The sequence below is a fragment of the Hippopotamus amphibius genome, chromosome 11, assembly GCF_030028045.1.
Source record: "Hippopotamus amphibius kiboko isolate mHipAmp2 chromosome 11, mHipAmp2.hap2, whole genome shotgun sequence".
In the NCBI taxonomy this organism is placed as follows: domain Eukaryota; kingdom Metazoa; phylum Chordata; class Mammalia; order Artiodactyla; family Hippopotamidae; genus Hippopotamus; species Hippopotamus amphibius.
Genome location: NC_080196.1, coordinates 34,785,216 through 34,805,131, shown reverse-complemented (window position 1 = coordinate 34,805,131; position 19,916 = coordinate 34,785,216). Strand labels below are relative to the sequence as shown.

General features: G+C 39.0%; 1 protein-coding gene and 1 pseudogene across 6 annotated transcripts in view; one reads left to right on the top strand and one right to left on the bottom strand.

Moving 5' to 3' along the window:
• BICRAL (BICRA like chromatin remodeling complex associated protein) overlaps positions 1 to 19,916 on the top strand; it is a 76,623-nt gene that overhangs the window by 20,396 nt on the left and 36,311 nt on the right. The window contains exons 1-2 of one of the 6 annotated variants that reach the window (XM_057699054.1): positions 2,808 to 2,865; positions 3,747 to 3,807. The exons of 2 other annotated variants lie outside the window; for them this stretch is intronic. The gene's annotated coding sequence lies outside the window, so the exon portion shown is untranslated. Of the gene's footprint in view, positions 1 to 2,807; positions 2,866 to 3,746; positions 3,808 to 17,844; positions 17,882 to 19,322; positions 19,352 to 19,916 lie in introns of those variants that run through there. 3 more of the 6 variants (XM_057699055.1, XM_057699056.1, XM_057699057.1) reach the window with 3 other exon arrangements.
• LOC130831205 (mitochondrial inner membrane protease subunit 1-like) lies at positions 9,306 to 9,804 on the bottom strand (annotated as a pseudogene).

Below are 19,916 nucleotides of genomic sequence, written 5' to 3'. Positions count from 1 at the left end.
AGACTCACCACTACATCTAATATATTAATGCATTGATGAAGAACCACATACACAACTATATTACAATTTTTAAAATATTTTTATAATTGTATTTTAAAAATCTTCCATATATTACACATCTTGAAATATTACTCTGAGAAGGGAGCCATTGGCTTCACCAGACGACCAGAAGGCACACCACGGGTTAAGAACCCTCCTCCTTCCTTTGTGGGATTATTTCTTCCTACATCTGTGCCTGTCGGTAGTTGTGGGGTGATCTGCCTCAGCTTCTTCCACCCCATAGTTTGCTGGGGTTAATTTTAACTGATGAGCCATGGGTCCCTCATTTCCTCTCAATGAGCATCTGTCCTGAAGCTGCCAGCTTGCTGGAGAGGATACTTTTCCAGAAATAGATTTTTGATCATAGATGTACAGCTAGTTATTTTTACAGAAGCCCTTTGGGGTATTTTTTTAAGTAGGAATATTCATAGATACTTTATTATTTTTTGTGTGATAAAATATACATAACATAAAATTTACCATTTTACCCATTTTACGAACAGTTCTGTGGCATTAAGTGCATTCACATTGTTGTGTAACCATCATCACCATTTTTCCCCAGAACTTTTTCATCTTCCTCAAGATGAAACTGAAACTCTGTATCTTATGGTCTTCTGACAGAAATAACTATCAATTTAAATTCCAGTTCACAGGACATTTCTTAAAGTTTATAAACGATTTCACACTAGATAGAAGTTTATCTTTCTTAACTAGAGTTTCGACGAGTGAGATTAATTTAGCTTTAAAATTTTTGTAGAAACTAGGAAATTTTTCTTGGAGTAATAGGCTACATATATATTTGCTCATATTCTTTCTTAAATCATTTTAAGCTTAAGTTCCTTTTATTCTCCTTAAAAAATTGACTTCATGCACACATTTTCCTTTTGAGCCTGCTTCTGTGAGAGGGAATCCGCAGCATCTCTTCCTTGGTAACATCGTTGACTTTGCAAAATGGAATTTTGTTTGTTAATATTGTTAGTTGTTTTTATAGGGCTTGTTTTTCTTGGAACATACCCGTAAAACCAAAATATTTTGAATGTTACTCATTGACAGCAATGAGAGTCAAGAGTTTGTATAATAACCTTAACCAGATTGCTAATACTAAAGCTCAATAAAAGAAAAAATTTTTTTGGTTATAATTACTGCCATTTCAAAGTATTTCTTAAAGCAGTTCCATACATAGAGACAATAACACGTACAAACTACACTAACACAGGGCAATGGTGTCCGATTATATCTGAGGGAATATAGAAAAAGATCAAGCAGTTTTTATTTCTTAATAGCTTAATTGTTACCATACTGCACTCTAGTAAATTTTGTGATTGTGGGATAAAAATGCAAACAGCAATGCTTTTTCTATTTATGACAGGTATCATGCAATAATATCCATTGTTTTTAAAAGTAGGGAAAAAATCACATTGGGAGGATTTTTCTTTTACTTCATTTAAAATGTTCTCCAAAAGAAATCCCTTTCTATTTGAAAAAACACAAATGACTCAGTAAATCTCCATTTAATAAAAGATACATTTTTCTGAATGCAACTAGAAATTTAAAAAATGTCAAGAGCCCTTTGTGTTTAATATTAGGTAGTTTGTTTTTATGGAGAGCATGCAAGTTAAGACTTACTTTTGGCTTTCTAGTTTTTAATTCCTATTCCTAAAATTTTGGTTTAATTTTTGGTTGACATGGCCAGGTTCATCTTCATGAGTGTTTATTTCAATGTTGGCATTGCTTCCTTCTGCTAAGTCAGCTTGTCATTGGAGCGGATTCTCTAAATGATTATTTTTAGTGGAAGAAAGTAATAAATATGGCAATCAATGATTAAAACAGAAACTCACCTTTTATTAGGAAGTATAATACAAGAGTTCTTTGATTTAAATTTAGCAGTGTAACTGAAAAGAACTGACTCATCTTTTTAGTACTTATTATTCTATGTAGTGAAGTATTGTGAATTATCACAAAGATAGTTTCAACTTAATTTTACTTAATGTAAAATAGCAGCCAGAATAGCAGCATTTCTTGGTCATTTCTCAATCATTTCCTGTGTATTGTTTTCCATAGTCATTAAAATCTTGTCTCTTATAAAACACAGCAAAGAAATTATGAAAACATTTTTGGTGGAGAATCTGTTTTTCCTATATTGTAGAGTTGTTTTTTTCTCTTCTGTAAGGTCTACTGTTGATGTCCTCAAAAACCCATACATGGCTGTGCCAGAGACTCTTCATCTCAGACTTTTACTTCTGAGTCTTTTAATGAATACAGCTATTGTTATTATAATAAGTTACTGCTAGAGATTTGGGGACTCCAGGAATTATTTTATGTTTATGTTCAGTGCGTCAATCCCTGTTTTAAGGAGGTTTATTAAATATTAAGTGGGTTAACATGGAAGCATACACAATTTTTTTGTCACATGGATCTTAAAAAATGACCTTTCCTTATGCCTCAGAAAGTTGAACTGTCTGATCTGGAGCAGAGACAGGGAATCAGTCCACCTCCCAAGGCTTTTTTTCCCAGCAGGAATGCCTGGCTCCATACGTAAGGGCCCAGCATAAGCCAGTGGATCCTGGACGATGGATGGCCAGCCCTGCATCTGAATCCTGTGTTTTATGATTGTGCTAAAGTGCTCCCGTGTAGCCTAGCTGCACATTCTTGGAAACCAAGTGATAAGGAACTGACATCACTCCTGAAAAAGTTTTTAAGACCAAATTTTTACTTAAGTAATTCAGCTGAGTAAAACATGTTTATTGGGCACATTTGTATCAGGCATTGCACTAAACTCTGGCAACACGAAGATGGAAAGAAGTTGACCCAGCTTTCATGGAACTTGTAAGTTAATGAGAGAGTCAGAAAAGCAGAGTTTTGTCATACACGTGTCAGAGCTAGTAACATGTCAGACATGCTCTAGGGATACAAATAAATGAGCGATTAATTTTGCTTTGGGATTTTTTTTTTTTAAAGAAAGGCAAAATCATTTTAAAAGATGAGGTATTGTCAGTTTACCCCTTGGAGATGGGCGGGAAGGTCTTTTGTCTTCTAAGCCAAGGGACAAGTGCAAAGCCAAAGAATTTAAAAAGTGCCATGATAAGTTTGGGGGACGTCTAATGGTCAAGATGGCAAAGAAACAAGGATTCCATACAGGGGAGGGTGGGGTGGGTTGAGGTACAAAATAAGACCAGAGCCTACTGTAATGGGCCAGTATTTGCAGTTCACTGATGCAAAAAAACCATGCAGTCTAAAAGTTGCTTGGCTTTAGGATGGGAGAATTCATTGTACTCTCATAGCACTTTGTACTGTTTCTGTTTAAATTTGGGCTCTGCTTTAGTTGGGTACAGAAGATAGGCAAAGTGAAGCTAATCACAAAGAACAGTGTCTGATCAATGTCAAAAGACTTGGTTGTTGCTTTTAGAACTCTGGGTAGAAAATCCAAAAGACAGCCAAAGGTTGTCAGAGAAAGACTCACAGAGGTAGATTCAAACTAAGTTTTGAATAATGGGTTGAATTTCAGTAGGTGTAGAAGGGAAAGAAGAGCATTTCACATAAGAAAATTGTTACCTGGACAAGGGCAGATGCTGGGAAAGTGCGCATTGTGTTTGGGGGCTAGGAGAGTGGCAGCTTGGCTAGAATAGAGTGCAGAGGAATAGTGGGAAATAACTTTAGCCCCACTGTACAGTTTAGGTTTAAATATAACTCTTTGTTTTGCACTTTAGATTGCTCTCCTGTAGGAATAACCTGGTGTCCAAAGTAAGCATGCTTTCTTGGAAAACTGAAGTAAGTTTCAAGGAAAAGGGAATAAGCACATTATTTTCCCTGGTGTGCCTTATCCTGTTGCAGGTCTTGCTGTCGTGTGACCAACATATTGGAAAGGGTGTGATAAGTTCATTTCAAAAAGTGTTCATTGACCACAATGAGATACCACCTCACACCTGTTAGGATGGCTGTTATCAGAAAGACAAGAGATGACAAGTATTGGCAAGGATATGGACAAAAGGGAACCCTTGTGCACTGTGGGTGGGAATGTAAATTGGTGCAGCCACTGTGGAAAACAGTGTGGAGGGGCCTCAGAAAATTAAAAGTAGAGCTACCGTATGATCCAGTAACCCCACTTCTAGAGGTATATTTGAAGGAAATGAAATCACTATCTTGAAGAGATATCTGCACCCTCATATTCATTGCAGCATTATTCACAATAGCCAAGAAATGGAAACAACCTAAGTGTCTGTTGATGGATGAATGGATAAAGAAATTGTTATATATAAACATAAATATATAGATAGTTGGATATACACATACATACATACAGTGGAATAGTATTCAACCATAAAAAGGAAGGAAATCCTGCCATTTGTGACAAAATGGATGAAACATAAGCTAAGTAAAATAAATTAGACAAAGAGACAAATACTGTATGATCTCGTTTATATGTGGAATCTAAAAAAGTTGAACTTGTAGAGACAAAATAGATTGGTGGTTGCCAGGGACTTGGAGGATGGGGGAAATGGGGAGATGTTGGTCAAAGGGTACAAACCTTCAGTTATAAGATGAATAAGTTCTGGGGATCTAATGTATAACATGGTGACTGTAGTTACCAATACTGTATACCTGGAATTTCTTGAGAGAGTAGATTGTCAGTGTACTCACCTCACCAAAAAAAAAACAAAGGAACTATATGAGGTGATGGATGTGTTTGTGCTAATCATTTCACAATATAGACGTAAATCATCAGATTGTACACCTAAACTTATACAATCTTACTTGTCAATTATATCTCAGTAAAGCTGGGGGGAATGTTCATTGAGCTCCTATCACCTGCCAGGCACTATTCTGAGGTTCATTGGTGAACAGACAAACCTCTACCCTGGTGGAACTGACATCCTAGTGTAAATATGAATAAACACAGTAAAGAGGGAAAGGGAGAAATGAATTATTTGAGGGGAGGTAATGGAGAGGTATGGGTACCAAAGGTGGTTGAAAGTGATGAATCCTCAAATAAGATTTCACCTACAGCATTTCCTTCAGTCAGACTACCAAGAAGCTACCCTTCCCCTGAGTTTGGAAAGTAGGCAGCCTAAATTTGGGTCTCTAAGCTGACCAGAGACCCTTGTTTGCAGGTCCCATCTGCCTGCAGTTGGGGACAGTTTCCCCAGTTTGCCTGAAATGTGCCCAAGTTTTGTGCTGTAACATGGGGGAAAAGAGTGACCAACCTCAGGGGGTCAGGGAGAAAACCTCATAATAATCCCAGATTCCTGGTGAATCAGAAACTCTGGAGTGGGGAGGGGAGACAGGATTCCATGTTTTTAATAACTAACTTCAGTCCATATTATTTCATTTATTTATTTAGCCATGTCATGCAGCTTGCTGGATGTTAGTTCCCCACCAGGGATCGAACCCATGCTCTTGGCAGTAAAAGCATGGAGTCCGGGGCTTCTTAGGTGGCGCAGTGGTTAAGAATCTGCCTGCCAATGCAGGGGACACGGTTCGATCCCTGCTCCAGGAAGATCCCACATGCCGCGGAGCAACTAAGCCCGTGCGCCACAAGTATTGAGCCTGCGCTTTAGAGCCCGTGAGCCACAACTGTTGAGCCCATGTGCTGCAACTACTGAAGCCCACGCGCCTAGAGCCCGTGCTCCACAACAAGAGAAGCCACGGCAATGAGGAGCCCGCGCACCACAGCAAAGAGTAGCCCCCACTCACTGCAACTAAAGAAAGCCCGGGCACAGCAAAAAAGACCCAACACAGCCAATAAAAAATAAATAAATAAATGAGCGTGGAGTGCTAACCACTGGACCACTAGGGAATTCCCCAGTCCGTACTACTTTGAAACAAATCCCAGATATCATATTACTTCATTCATACCTATTTCAGTATCAGATTTCTAAAAGATGAGTTATTTTTAAAAATGTAACTCAAATTTCATTATTACACCTAAAAATTTTTTAACAGAATGTAATATATTTAGTAAGTCATTAGTAATTGCAAAATTTCAATGCTGATGGACTTTGGGAAATTATAAATTTCTTTGTCAGGATTAAACTGGAATTACATGAGGTTTTTTTTTTAACTTTTTTTTTTTTTATTTTTTACACTAAACTGCATATGTTTAGAGTGTACAATTTGGTATCCCAATCTCCCAATTCATTCCCCCCCCAACCCTCCCCGCTTTCCCCACGTGGTGTCCATATGTTTGTTCTCTACATCTGTGTCTCTATTTCTGCCTTGCAAACCGGTTGATTTGTACCATTTTTCTATAGTCCACATATATGTGTTAATATACGATATTTGTTTTTCTCTTTCTGACTCACTTCACTCTGTATGACAGTCTCTAGGTCCATCCATGTCTCTACAAATGTCCCAGTTTCATTGCTTCTTACAGCTGAGTAATATTCCATTGTATGTATGTACCACATCTTCTTTATCCATTCATCTGTTGATGGACATTTAGGTTGCTTCCATGTCCTGGCTATTGTAAATAGTGCTGCAATGAACATTGGAGTGCATGTGTCTTTTTGAATTATGCTGTTCTCTGGTTATATGCCCAGTAGTGGGAGTGCTGGGTCATATCATATGGTAGTTCTATTTTTAGTTTTGCAAGGAACCTCCATACTGTTCTCCATAGTGGTTGTATCAATTTACATTCCCACCAGCAATGCAAAAGCGTTCCTTTTTCTCCACACCCTCTCCAGCATTTACTGTTTGTAGATTTTCTGATGATGCCCATTCTAACCAGCGTGAGGTGATACCTCATTGTCGTTTTGATTTGCATGTCTCTAATAATTAGTGATGTTGAGCAGCTTTTCATGTGCCTCTTGGCCATCCATGTCTTCTTTGGAGAAATGCCTATTTAGATCTTCTGCCCATTTTTTGATTGGGTTGTTTGTTTTTTTGATATTGAGCTGGATGAACTGTTTATATATTTTGGAGATTAATCCCTTGTCTGTTGATTTGTTTGCAAATATTTTCTCCCATTCTGAGGGTTGTCTTTTCGTCTTGCTTATAGTTTCCTTTGCTGTGTAGAAGCTCTGAAGTTTCATTAGGTCCCACTTATTTATTTTTGTTTGTATTTCCATTATTCTAGGGGGTGGATCAAAAAAGATCTTGCTGTTATTTACGTCAAAGAGTATTCTTCCTATGTTTTCCTCTAGGAGTTTTATAGAGTCTGGCCTTACATTTAGGTCTTTTATCCATTTTGAGTTTATTTTTGTGTATGGTGTTAGGAAGTGTTCTAATTTCATTCTTTTACATGTAGCTGTCCAGTTTTCCCAGCACCACTTATTGAAGAGGCTGCCTTTTCTCCATTGTATATCCTTGCCTCCTTTGTCATAGATTAGTTGACCATAGTTTATCTCTGGGCTTTCTATGCTGTTCCATTGATCTATATTTCTGTTTTTGTGCCAGTACCATACTGTCTTGATCACTGTAGCCTTGTAGTATAGCCTGAAGTCGGGAAGCCTGATTCAACCAACCCCATCTTTCCTTCTCAAGATTGCTTTGGCTATTCAGGGTCTTTTGCGTTTCCATACAAATCGTAAAATTTCTTGTTCTCATTCTGTGAAAAATGCCATTGGTAATTTGATCGGGATTGCATTGAATCTGTAAATTGCTTTTGGTAATATAGTCATTTTCACAACGTTGAGTCTTCCAATCCAAGAACATGGTATGTCCCTCCATCTGTTTGTGTCTTCTTTGATTTCTTTCATTAGTGTCTTATAGTTTTCTGAGTACAGGTCTTTTACCTCCTTGGTTAGGTTTATTCCTAGGTATTTTTTTCTTTTTGTTGCAATGGTGAATGGGATTGTTTCCTTAATTTCTCTTTCTGATCTTTCATTGTTGGTGTATAGAAATGCAAGAGATTTCTGTGTGTTAATTTTGTATCCTGCAACTTTACCAAATTCATTGATTGGCTCGAGTAGTTTTCTGGTGGCATCTTTAGGATTTTCTATGTATAGTATCATGTCATATGCAAACAGTGACAGTTTTACTTCTTCTTTTCCAATTTGGATTCCTTTTATTTCTTTTTCGTCTCTGATTGCTGTGGCAAGGACTTCCAAAACTATGTTGAATAGTGGTGGTGAGAGTGGACATCCTTGTCTTGTTCCTGATCTTAAAGGGAATGTTTCCAGTTTTTCACCATTGAGAATGATGTTTGCTGTGGGTTTGTCATATATGGCCTTAATTATGTTGAGGTGGGTTCCCTTTATGCCCACTTTCTGGAGAGTTTTTATCATAAATGGGTGTTGAATTTTGTCAAAAGCTTTTTCTGCATCTATTGAGATGATCATGTGGTTTTTATCCTTCAGTTTGTTAATATAGGGTATCACATTGATTGATTTTCATATATTGAAGAATCCCTGCATTCCAGGGATAAACCCCATTTGATCATGGTGTATGATCCTTTTAATGTGTTGTTGGATTCTGTTGGCTAGTATTTTGTTGAGGATTTTTGCATCTAAATTCATCAGTGATATTGGTCTGTAGTTTTCTTTTTTTGTAGTATCTTTGTCTGGTTTTGGTATCAAGGGTGATGGTGGCTTCATAAAATGAGTTTGGGATTGTTGCTTCCTCTGCAATGTTTTGGAAGAGTTTGAGAAGGATGGGTGTTAGCTCTTCTCTAAATGTTTGATAAAATTCACCTGTGAATCCATCTGGTCCTGGACTTTTGTTTGTTGGGAGATTTTTCATCACAGTTTCAATTTCATTACTTGTGATTGGTCTGTTCATATTTTCTATTTCTTCCTGATTCAGTCTTGAAGGTTATACCTTTCTAAGAATCTGTCCATTTCATCCAGGTTGTCCATTTTATTGGCATATAGTTGCTTATAGTAGTCTCTTATGGTGCTTTTTATTTCTGCAGAGCTGAATTCATGTAGCTATTACTTTATTAAAAAAATAAATTTATTTATTTATTGGCTGCATTGACTCTTCATTGTTCTGCCCGGGCTTTCTCTAGTTGTGGCAAGCAGGGGCTGCTCTTCATTGCAGTGTGTAGGTTTCTCTTGCAGTGGCTTCTCTTGTTGCAGAGCATGGGCTCTAGGCATGTGGGCTTCAGTAGATTTCTTTGTCAGGATTAAACTGGAATTACATGAGTTTTTAAAGCAAGGCCTTTGGGAACACAAATTTTGCATAAGACACAGCTGCCCTACATTTATTTATTTTTTATTTTTTAATTTTTTTGAATAGAAAATGGTTTATTAGGAAGTATATGGTTTCAGTGACAATAATAAATTCGCTTGAACAGAAGACAGTAATCAAATCAAAAGAATAAATGCTTGCTAATCATCAGAAAATCTGTGGCCATTAGGGCTGTCATGTAGAAATCCAAAATCATTTGGAGGCCAAATCTTAAAGAAGATACATCCTCTTGCTAGTCCATATGGAACAGGCCCATAGTACCTGGAATCTGTAGAATTCTGTAATTTTCACCTTCTAACAAAACATGACCTGTTCGCATGTAACTGTGGCTTTTAAAGAAACCTGATGGACTACTGGTGAGAATTTTGTCTCCTTCCAAACCAGTCGCTCTTTTAACAGATATTTGATTTTGGATCACTTGGGCTTTCTGCAATCGCAGTCACCTCTTTGGATACCATAAAAGTGTCGACTAAGATTTTCTGCAAAAGCAATATCTGAATTTTCAATTGTAGGCTCCATTGATGGTCCAGAACACATGACAACACCACCAACATATTCAAAAGCACAATGAGCTATACAGCCATACTGAAGAGTGTAGCCAACAAGCCGAAAGGTTTTTCCCAGAACGCTACAAAGCATAGTTCTTTGTAGACTCTGCCACCACTGGCCATGGGTCTTTTCAACAATACGTTCAATTTTCAGGGTAGTTGCAGGCTTCCAGAAAAAACATCTAAAGCATGTCTCAAAGCATATATAGGTGATCCATGATTTTAGGATTCCTCTAGCCCCAAAGAACCCGGAAAGCTCTCGCCCAGGACTCGGGTGGCTCTTTCTCCACAGCTGCCCTACATTTAACCCCTGAATATATATTCAGTACTTCTTATACCTGTTTATGTGCTATTTGCTGGGGATGTGAAAATGAATATGACAAGATCCTGCTTTTGAGGGCAGCACTGTAATATGTTATGTACTGTAAGCTTCTAGAAGGTGGGCTGTTAGTAACATTTAGATTTCAAGTCAGTCTTTTAGTCCACTGTACTTGAGCCATAGCTTAATACTCATAGCTTAAGTTCTTTACCACCACTAGCTGTGCAGTGGGAGAGAGTAGGCAGTTAAGAGCATCCTCCCATGCCACAGGGCTTTCTTACTTTCAGAGTTTGGTATCTCTTGAACCACAAAGACTTTCGAGACTCAACCCACAGTCTTTTTTGATGCCCTCCTTTGTTTAGACCTAACCCTCTACCAGCCTGGCACAACATTGGCAGTTGAGATTAAAGGAGGATGAAGAGAGGCCTGGAAGTGTTTTCCCCAGGACCATCTTTGCATCAGTCAGACAGTACATGCATGGGTTTTCTGTCAGTAGATCCCCATTAGATCTCAGGATTTTGAGAGACTTTTAGGAAACGTGTTAAGCAGAATTTCTGTCAGCCCTGAAAATTTTCAGCATATTTATTTCTGGCTGGTTTTTAAATCTGTCTGTGTTTCTCAAACTTCAGAACTCAGACCACCCAAGATTATTTCTTCAGATCCCAGTTTGAGAAACACCGACCTGTGTGTGGTTAGCGGTCCTATAGTCAGTGAAGTGAGTAGGGTCATTATCACTGTGTTGGAATTTATCTTGAAGTGTGATATATTTATCAAACAATACTCATCACTGTTCTCTTGCTTGCTAAAGTAATCATGAGTGTCTTGCTTTCCGTGGATCCTTGTGTTTCCAGTTTCAGTTTGTCTACCATGAAAGGTCATTCCTTTACAACACACACGCAACAAACCACTGAGTTTTGGAGTTGGATAAGTTAAATGGTTTTCAGACTTTTTTCTCCCAGCTGAATAAGAGTTCTGTCACTGAGTTAAAGGGGAGAAGTGGAGCATCACAGTGCCTTCACCACCAGCCTTTAGGCCTTCGAGATAGCTCCTGGACCCCTCGGAGAATCCTAGGTCCCCAGGGATCAAAGTTTTAAAATCACTGATGTGGCTATTAATTTCATTTAAGGATGAGGAAACAGGCCCTGAGAGATTGGAGTGTGTCAGTAATCACAAGCCTAGTCAATGTCAATATCCAGAATAAGCCCTTTGACTTCCAAATTCAGTGACCCCCCCCACCCCTACGTGTCCCCAGCCCCTGTAAAGCCTTGCCAGACTTCTTCTCGATTCCTTGAGGTTGGTTACTCTTTCCCCTCGTGTTATAGTGCATTGTTTAGCCAGCTGGGTTGCTTAATGTATTAGGTTTATTTCTATTCCACCTCATTCCAAGTTGGAATTAAAGCAGCTTTAAGGCCTGGAATTTTTTTTGATTCCTGTATTTCTCCTAATAATGTTTCTTTTTTTTTTTAATTAAAAAAAAATTTTTTTTACCATTTTTTAAATATTTATTTATTTATTTATTTATTCAGTTGCGCCGGGTTTTAGTTGCAGCAGGCAGGCTGCTTAGTTGCGGCTTGCCGGCTTCTTAGTTGTGGCAGGCAGGCTTCTTAGTTGTGGCATGTATGTGGGATCTAGTTCCCTGACCAGGGATTGAATCCAGGCCCCCTGCATTGGGAGCGGGGAGTCTTAACCGTGGTGCCACCAGAGAAGTCCCTTAATGATGTTTCTTAGTTTTTTCCACCTTCTTTGCTGCTAGTAGGCTCTAGCTGGTGACAAGACGAAGTTCTTGGTTGAATAACAATGGAAAATCTCAGAGCCCATCATGTTAAGTTTTACAACTTCTTTTTATTACAAATGGGCATAATTGTGAAAATATAGTAATGTTTTCTCCCAGTAAAATGTCATATTATTTCACCAAAAAATGACCAGTGACTTCACCTGAAGCAGCTTGGGAACCCCTGCCAAACACTCTAGCACTGCTCACCTTGCGTTGTGATGAATTGTTGCATCTCTCTTCCAAAAGAGAGAGAGTTCCTTGTAATCAGGAACTGTACCAGGAAGGTTGACACAGTCTTGCAATTACAAAATTTAACAGTCCAGGGAATTCCCTGGCGGTCCAGTGCTTAAGACTCTGCTTCCACTGCAGGGGGCATAAGTTTGATCCCTGGTTGGGGAACTAAGATTCCACATGCCACACAGTGCAGCCAAAAAATAATAGAATAAAATAAAATATGGGACTTCCCAGGTGGCGCAGTGGGTAAGAATCTGCCTGCCAATGCAGGGGACATGGGTTCAAGCCCTGCCCCAGGAAGATACCACATGCTGCGGAGCAACTAAGCCCGTGTGCCACAACTATTGAGCCCATGTGCCACAACTACTGAAGCCCATGTGCCTAGAACCTGTGCTCTGCAGCAAGAGAGGCCACTGCAATGAGAAGCCCACACACCACAACGAAGAGTAGCCCCCGCTCACTGCAACTAGAGAAAGCCTGTGTGCAGCAACGAAGACCCAACACCACCAATAAAATAAATAAATAAATAAATAAATAAATTTTAAAAAAATAAAAATAAATAAAATAAAATAAAATAGTCCATAACAATGACAATACAGTAAAAGGAATAAGATGAGAATACTTTATATCCTAGGTGACATAAACAGTTACTTGCCCTGGGTGAGTGACTTTTATGGTGTAACTTTTTGATCATGACGCTTATTGGAATATTGTTTGCTTAAACATAATAATTTACTTTTTGGCCTTGCTTTGACAGTCCTACAAAAATGTTAAGGGTATTTACATTTATTACTGCATTTTATGTCATACTCATTTGATATTCCCAGTCCTTAACACAGGACCTGGCACATATCGGGTGCTGAATGTTGGTTAAGTGCTTATTCTTTTCACCCACTGAACAACTTCATTAAAGGTAGTAATTAAAACAGTCGCTTTTCCCACTCCCTAAGCTATTCTTAAGGGTAGAAAACAGAAGGAGGCAGAGGATAAAACTACAATTTACTGTCCTCCTTTTCTCCCTTCCTCCTTTCAGGATGCTCTGATTCTATAATTCATGCTAATGAACTCATATAAGCTGTTCTTACCTCCTAAAGTGATTTCTTCCAAAACCTTAAAAATGGCTATATGGCCAAGATGCAATAACAGGGACTGGATTGACCTTCCTGCATAAAACAGTTAAAAATTAGATAAAATAAACAGTGGTTTTTAGACATTGAATACCAGGCAGCACAGGACTGTGACTCATGAGAAATAGAAAACAGATAAGGCGAGCCCTGTAACTGCCCCTGCTCACTGTCTGGGGAGTTTGCAGGCCATAGCACAGGGAAGGGGAACCCACATGGAGTCTGGTCATCTTCCTGAGTTGAGCTGATGTAGCTGGGGGGTAGAAGTGGCTAAAACTCACTGGGCAGAGCACCAGAGGAGAGAGCTAAAGGAGATAAAACCCTGGAGATTTGCAGAGAGTCTCCCTGGAGTCTTCAGCTCATACATGATTGGTACGTGTGTGGGGAAACTACCCAAGTCCTGGGAATGAAGCAACCACAAGGATTAGAGGAAATAACACTTGGAGCTCACACAGGGCAGAGAATAGTTTGTGTTCCCACCTGCAAGAGTGCAAAAATCATTGTAATTCATGGGATATCAAGTAAAATACTCAGAAGGGTATTGCCTCAGTATAGGGCAAAATTAGCCCTAAACCAAAGACTGACAAAGCTTAAAAGCAGACCTCAAGAGAATCAAACCATTTACAAGTAACTTAATTGTGTCCTAGACAAAGTTCAAAAATATGTATAGGAATACAAAAATATCCAGGACTCAATAATGTAAAATTAGCAATGTCTGGAATCCAATAAAAAATTACCAGGCATACAAAGAAGGAGAAAAATACCACCTATTATGAGGAGAAAGAAAATCAGCCAATAGAAACAGACCTAGAAATGATATAAATGATAGAATTAGTAGAGAAGAACATTAAAAAGCTGTAACTATTCTGCATAATTTCAAGAAGGTAGAGGAAAGATTGAACATATTAAATAAAGACATGGGAGTTATAAAAAAAGGACCCAACTTCTAGGGATGAAAACTACAATGTTTGAAAATAAAAAATACATTGGATGGGATTAACAAGCAGATTAGACACTGCAGAAGAAAAAATTAGTGTGCTTGAAGACATAGCAATAGAAACTATCCTAAATGAAAGCCAGAGAGATAAAAGGACACAAAAAAAGTTTTTTTTAAAAGAGCACCAGTGAGCTGTGGAACCACTTCAAGCAGCATGATCATAGGTAATTGGAGTCCCTGAAGGAGGGGTAGGGACACAAAATATATGAAGGAATGGCAGAAATTGTTCTAAATTGGAAGAAAACTATAAACCTACAGATCCTAGAAGTTTAATGAACCCCAAGCACAAGAAGCATGAAGAAAATGATGCCAAGGCATATCATAATCAGATTGCTTAAAACCAGTGATAGAAAAATCTTTAAAGCATCAGGGGTAGGGGTGGGATGGGGAGGGGAGACCTATCATGTACAAAAGGACAAAAATAAGAATGACAGCAGAATTCTATTTGGAAACAATGAAAGCAAGAAACAGTGTAGCAGTATCTTTAAAGATCCAAAAGAAAAGAAAAAAACTCCATCTAGAACTGTATGTCCAGTGAAATGCATTTCAAAAATGAAGGCAAAATAAACACTTTAAAAAAATATACGAAAGCTGAAATAATTCATCACCAGATCTGCACTGCCAAAATATTAGAGGAAATCCTTCAGGAGGAGGAAAATGATACCAGATGAAAATCTGGATTTACTCAAAGGAATGAACAGCAATGGAACTGGTAAAGATGTGGGTAAAAATAAAAGTGACTACAGCTCATTATACCTTCAGTAGCTCAGGCAGAGATCACATGAGAACACTGCAGCCATTCCAGAGCTCATAATTGCTTAAATAAAGTTTCCCAATGATCCCTCTGCTAGCCTCAGCATCCTAGAGGTAAATTTGTAAATGATTGGGAAATTATGGCATATACTGATGCTATACCAAATTAATGCAAATAAAGCAAATGTCAGTAATTTTTTGTATGTTGGTAAGAGAGCCTATTATATTGACTCTTGGTGATCTTTTAAAGTTTTAGCTTACTAGTCATCATTTTCACTAGGTTATGTTTTATGGAAGAAGAAAAAGAGCAGAGGCGTATAAGGGAGAGAGGCGAATCGTTTGTTATAGCAGTCACATACCAAATTTCGTTTTGTAAAGTATTTGAAATCCTGTGTTATGACTTTAAAAGTTTTATTCTACTGCTGCTAGGTTATAATATCTTAAATAGGTAGAATTGATTTGCTTAGCTAGCTTTCCTGAAATAGCTGTGCCTGAAACCAATACATTTCTTGATATGACAGCTCAGATTTTTTTCCCCATGTGAAAAATTTTTTTAATAGCCTGTCATCTTCCTTTTTATCGCTGTCTTGGAGATCTTTAAAATCTTTCTGTGATCTTAATGAAAATCAAACTGTCTGTAAGATATTTCTTCTAAGATAGCTGATGTAGATTATTCTTGAAGCCACTAGGCTGCTTGAAAATTTTCCAAGTATGTTTACCCAGAGTGAGCCTGACTTGAGAGTCTTGTTTCATGGGTTTCCCCCATTCTTTGTTTTATTAATTGTATTTGGTGTGGGGGGTGCCACGTGGCTTATAGGATTTTAGTTCCCCGACCAGGGATTGAACCCTGGGCCCCAGGCGGTAAAAGCCTGGAATCCTAACCACTGGACTGCCCAGGAATTCCCATATTGATTGTATTTATTTTTTAAAATAGGCCTTACATGCATGTGGCACAACATTCAGCAGGTACAAAAGGACATATAAGTGAAGCGTATACCTTCCTCTGTGTTTCCAGCCACCCAGTTTTCCCCCCAGAAGCAGCTGGTGTTGCTGGTTATTTGTGCCTCATCTCAGGGTCTGAATATTTACAAACACGTATACATATTTTACCCCCACCTGACACTTGGGAGTATAAGCCAATTTTGATTCACCTACACAGTGGAATATTACACAGCCATTAAAAATAATGAGGCAGATTTATACAAACTGACTTAGAAAGATACATGATCAGAGGAACAAGAAAGGTGTGCACCTCTTTCATTATGGACATAGAGTTTTAAAAAATGCTTTAAATATAATTTAAATGCCATAAAATGCATCCTTTAACGTCTACATTTCAGTGGTTTAATTCCACAACATTTCCATCACCTTAAGAAGAAACCTTGGGCTTCCTAGGTGGCGCAGTGGTTAAGAATCCGCCTGCCAGTGCAGGGGACATAGGTTCGATCCCTGCTCCAGGAAGATTCCACATGCCATAGAGCAACTAATTCCATGCGCCATAAGAAAAAAAAAAAAGAAGAAGAAACCCTGTACCCCTCACATCTAGGGTTTTACAGTCTTTTGCTAAAACCAATCATGCTGCACTGGATATTCTTATATCATTTCACACGTGTGCAAGAATATCCACAGGACGAGTACCTGGAAATATTTGCTAGGTGAAATGATTTGTGCACTTAAAACTTTGATTGAGATTGCTAAATTTCCCTCTCCAGAAGTTACATGAGTTTACACTCTTGCTACCAGGGTATAAAAGTCCCTATTTCCCATTTCCTGACTAACATAGTCCTTAAACTTTTTTATGTTTGCCACTCTGACAAATAATAGTATCTCATTGTAACTTTAATATTATTTCTTTTATTCTAAGTGAGGGTGGTTTTTTTCCACGTTTAGGAGCTACTTGTCTTTCCTTTTATATTAACTGATTTTTCATACCCTTTGATTTTCTGAGAGTAGCTGACTTTTTAAAAATAGGAGTTCTTTATATATTAAGGAGAAAAGCTGTTTGTGATATGAATTGAAAGTATTCTCCCAACTTATGTTTCCTGGGGGTTTTTTAGTCTTTGACTTTGTTCATGTTTTTTTTTTTTCTCTCTTATGCATAATTTAAACATTTTTTGTCATCAAATTTGGCAATCTTCTTTTATGACTTTTGTGTCTTGTGACATACTTAGCCTTTCCCTACTCCAAGATTATAAAAACAAAATTCTCCCATATGTTATTCTAGCCCTTTAAGGTACTCCCCCCCCCCCGCCCCCTGCCATTTAACTCTTAGATTCACCTGGAATTTATTTTTGTGTAAATGTGAGGCATGGATCCACCTTCTTTTCTCTAGAGGGCTAATGTCTTTCCCCCACTGACTTGAAATGTCACTTTTACAGTGTCCTCTTGATTAAGAATAGTAAGAGCAATTTTAAATATTAGCCTTAATTTTTCAAGAGTGGTAGTCGGGTGTCGGGGCAGTGATTTCTGATCTCTTGGGGTGCCTAACAGAATTCTGTAAGAACTGCACTTCGCTTCTCTCCCTGACAAATCCTTCTGCCATAAACTGCTATTACTTAGGGGATGTGTCTGGTTCAGGTGTGTTTAACCAGGAAGTAGTTTTTAACCACTGATCTAGGGATTTCCCCTAGAGTGGGGACTCATCCTTCACGCAGCCTTATAGGTTTCACCTGTGGCCAGAGGCCTATCTAGTGAATCCAGGGTTGTTACTTTAATGAGAAAAGAGCCTCAACAAGGGTCCAGAAGTAATGGGAGAATCTTTCCAAAGAAAACTAAGCTCTTCATTTCTGAGTCATTAGTTTCTGACCCTTAGGTTGTCTTCCCACTTTAGAATCATTAGTCAATGTCTACAATTTTACTTTGGTAGATTTGCTTTGGCGGGCCGTGTGTCCTCCTCGGGAAAGGCTGCTGGCTCGGGCTGTAATATTGACTTGTGTTTTGGCACCATGTAGAGCTGGGCATGTAGGGGTAAGAGTCATCTCTTCTAATTTGAAACTGTTTAGTCAGAAAAGAGTGCAGCCCTTTAAAAAGTAGAATTCTCAGTGTACCCCTGACTATAAAGGCAGTAGCGTTCTACCCAAGGGGGGCTGGAGGAGGAGGTCTGTCTGGTAGGACTGGTGCCCCTGAGTAGGGTGGACGTCCCCCAGGAGAGTTCCATCAAGTGTTTGAGTGGCCCACTTGGTTTGGTAGTGGGGGGATGTGCAATGGCTTTTAATTTCATCCGATATTATAAAATTGTTCTTTTATTTGGGCTACTCAAGGAGTAGCTTATCACTTTGAACTTTGGGGTAGCAAATGTTCTCTGTGCTTGGAAGTCCCGGTGGCAGTGACACCTCAGAGGAGTGACTGGTGCTGTCTTCCCCTCTCAGTGTGTGTGTTAACTCTTGGGCATCTCGTCCTCTGGAGGAGCTGGGTACAGGTATAAAGTATTGAGGGAAGCTGGGAGAGGCATGAAAGCGGTTCTGCTTTGGTATAAGCTATTTTTCACTTACGTTTTTATTAATTAGTTTGTTCCAGAGACTGTTAGACATTTAAAAAAAGAAATTTACAAAGGATACAGTGGAGCTCCATTGAAATGGTCATGTTGAAGTAAAGAAATAATATCCACTTTATAGGTTTAGTTATACATCACAATTGGCTAATTTAGTCCACATGATTGTGATGTCTGGGCGACAAGCCCAGGATACGGTAACAAGCAACAGCTAGTGCAATTCTACATATTAAATATCAGGATTTAAGGGAAGACCTTCACACTGATTTCTACATATCTACTAAATGATAGTTTTTCTCTTTCTCCTTCCTGTCCCTTTTCACTCCTCAACAGTCGTGTTAGTAGAGTCATCCTAGCATGCCCCTACTCAGGACATCTGAGTCCTAGACGCAGATTTCAGTTAGCCAGCTGCACCTTTTACAGTTTTAGCCATGGATGTTAACTTTGATAAGCTTTCCCCACTCTCACCTCCTACTTCACCCATCATGTCTACTCTCCACTGATGATCCACTCAGATGGATTGTAATCTCCCAGATCATTCAGCAGCTGAACCAATTCTCTCACCAATGGGAAGGTCCCACATGGGGGGATACTTACCCCTTCCAGACCCTTCCTGAGGAAAGCAAGTTTCCTTCCATGTGGCAGAAGTAAATTTTATATTTGTTTGGCCTTGTGACTGATAGGATGGGAAGCTGAGGGGAAGTGGAGAGGAGATGGCAGTTTTAACTGAGAAAAAAAACTTAGTAGAAACTCTGCCTCTGCCTTCTTCGGGCGTGTCCCTCTTCTGGGCATCTCTTCAGGATTTCATTCCTCCGTCCAACTGCCGTTCACAACTGCCCTTTCCAACGGCTCCAGAACTCTTGGCCTTGGCATTCCGTGATGTAAATTATTCCATGCATGGCTCGAAATGGGTGCGAAGCAGTGTTGCCAGGTGTCGGATCACTAGTGTAAGTTTCCCGGATCTCGGGGGGAGGGAGGAGAAAGAAAGGGGGAGAACTGCTCTTGGAATTTATACAGTTGTTATTGTTTCAGCCAGAGCACAGTGATTGCATTGGCTAAGCTGGATGCTCTCGATGGCTGGGGAGAGAGGGAGCTTTGGGCTTGGAGCTGGGGTGGATTTGGGGTTGAGAGTTTCTACTTTAAAGATTCTAGTGCTGGGATGTAGACTGTTTGGAAATGAACAGTTGGCATTACTGCTGCGGAGGGAGGAACTCAGGACTTTCAGGGCAGAGCCTGTCGCAGTACTGCCTGGTGCAATGGTGCCTCTTCTTCTGTCTCAAAAAGTAGGGAGAACTGACTTTTTTGTTTTCCTAAAGATGGCCAAAATATGACTAGAAATCCAGATTGCTCACCAGGTTGGGAAACATCCAGTCACAAAATTCAAAGACCTCTGTATGCATGTGATTTTTTTCTAAAACAAACATGATTTCTCCTCTTGTTCAGTATACATTTTGAGGAAGTCACTGTTCATGGTTTCCCGCCCCTTTGGGGAATCTCTGTGTGAGGGGTGGC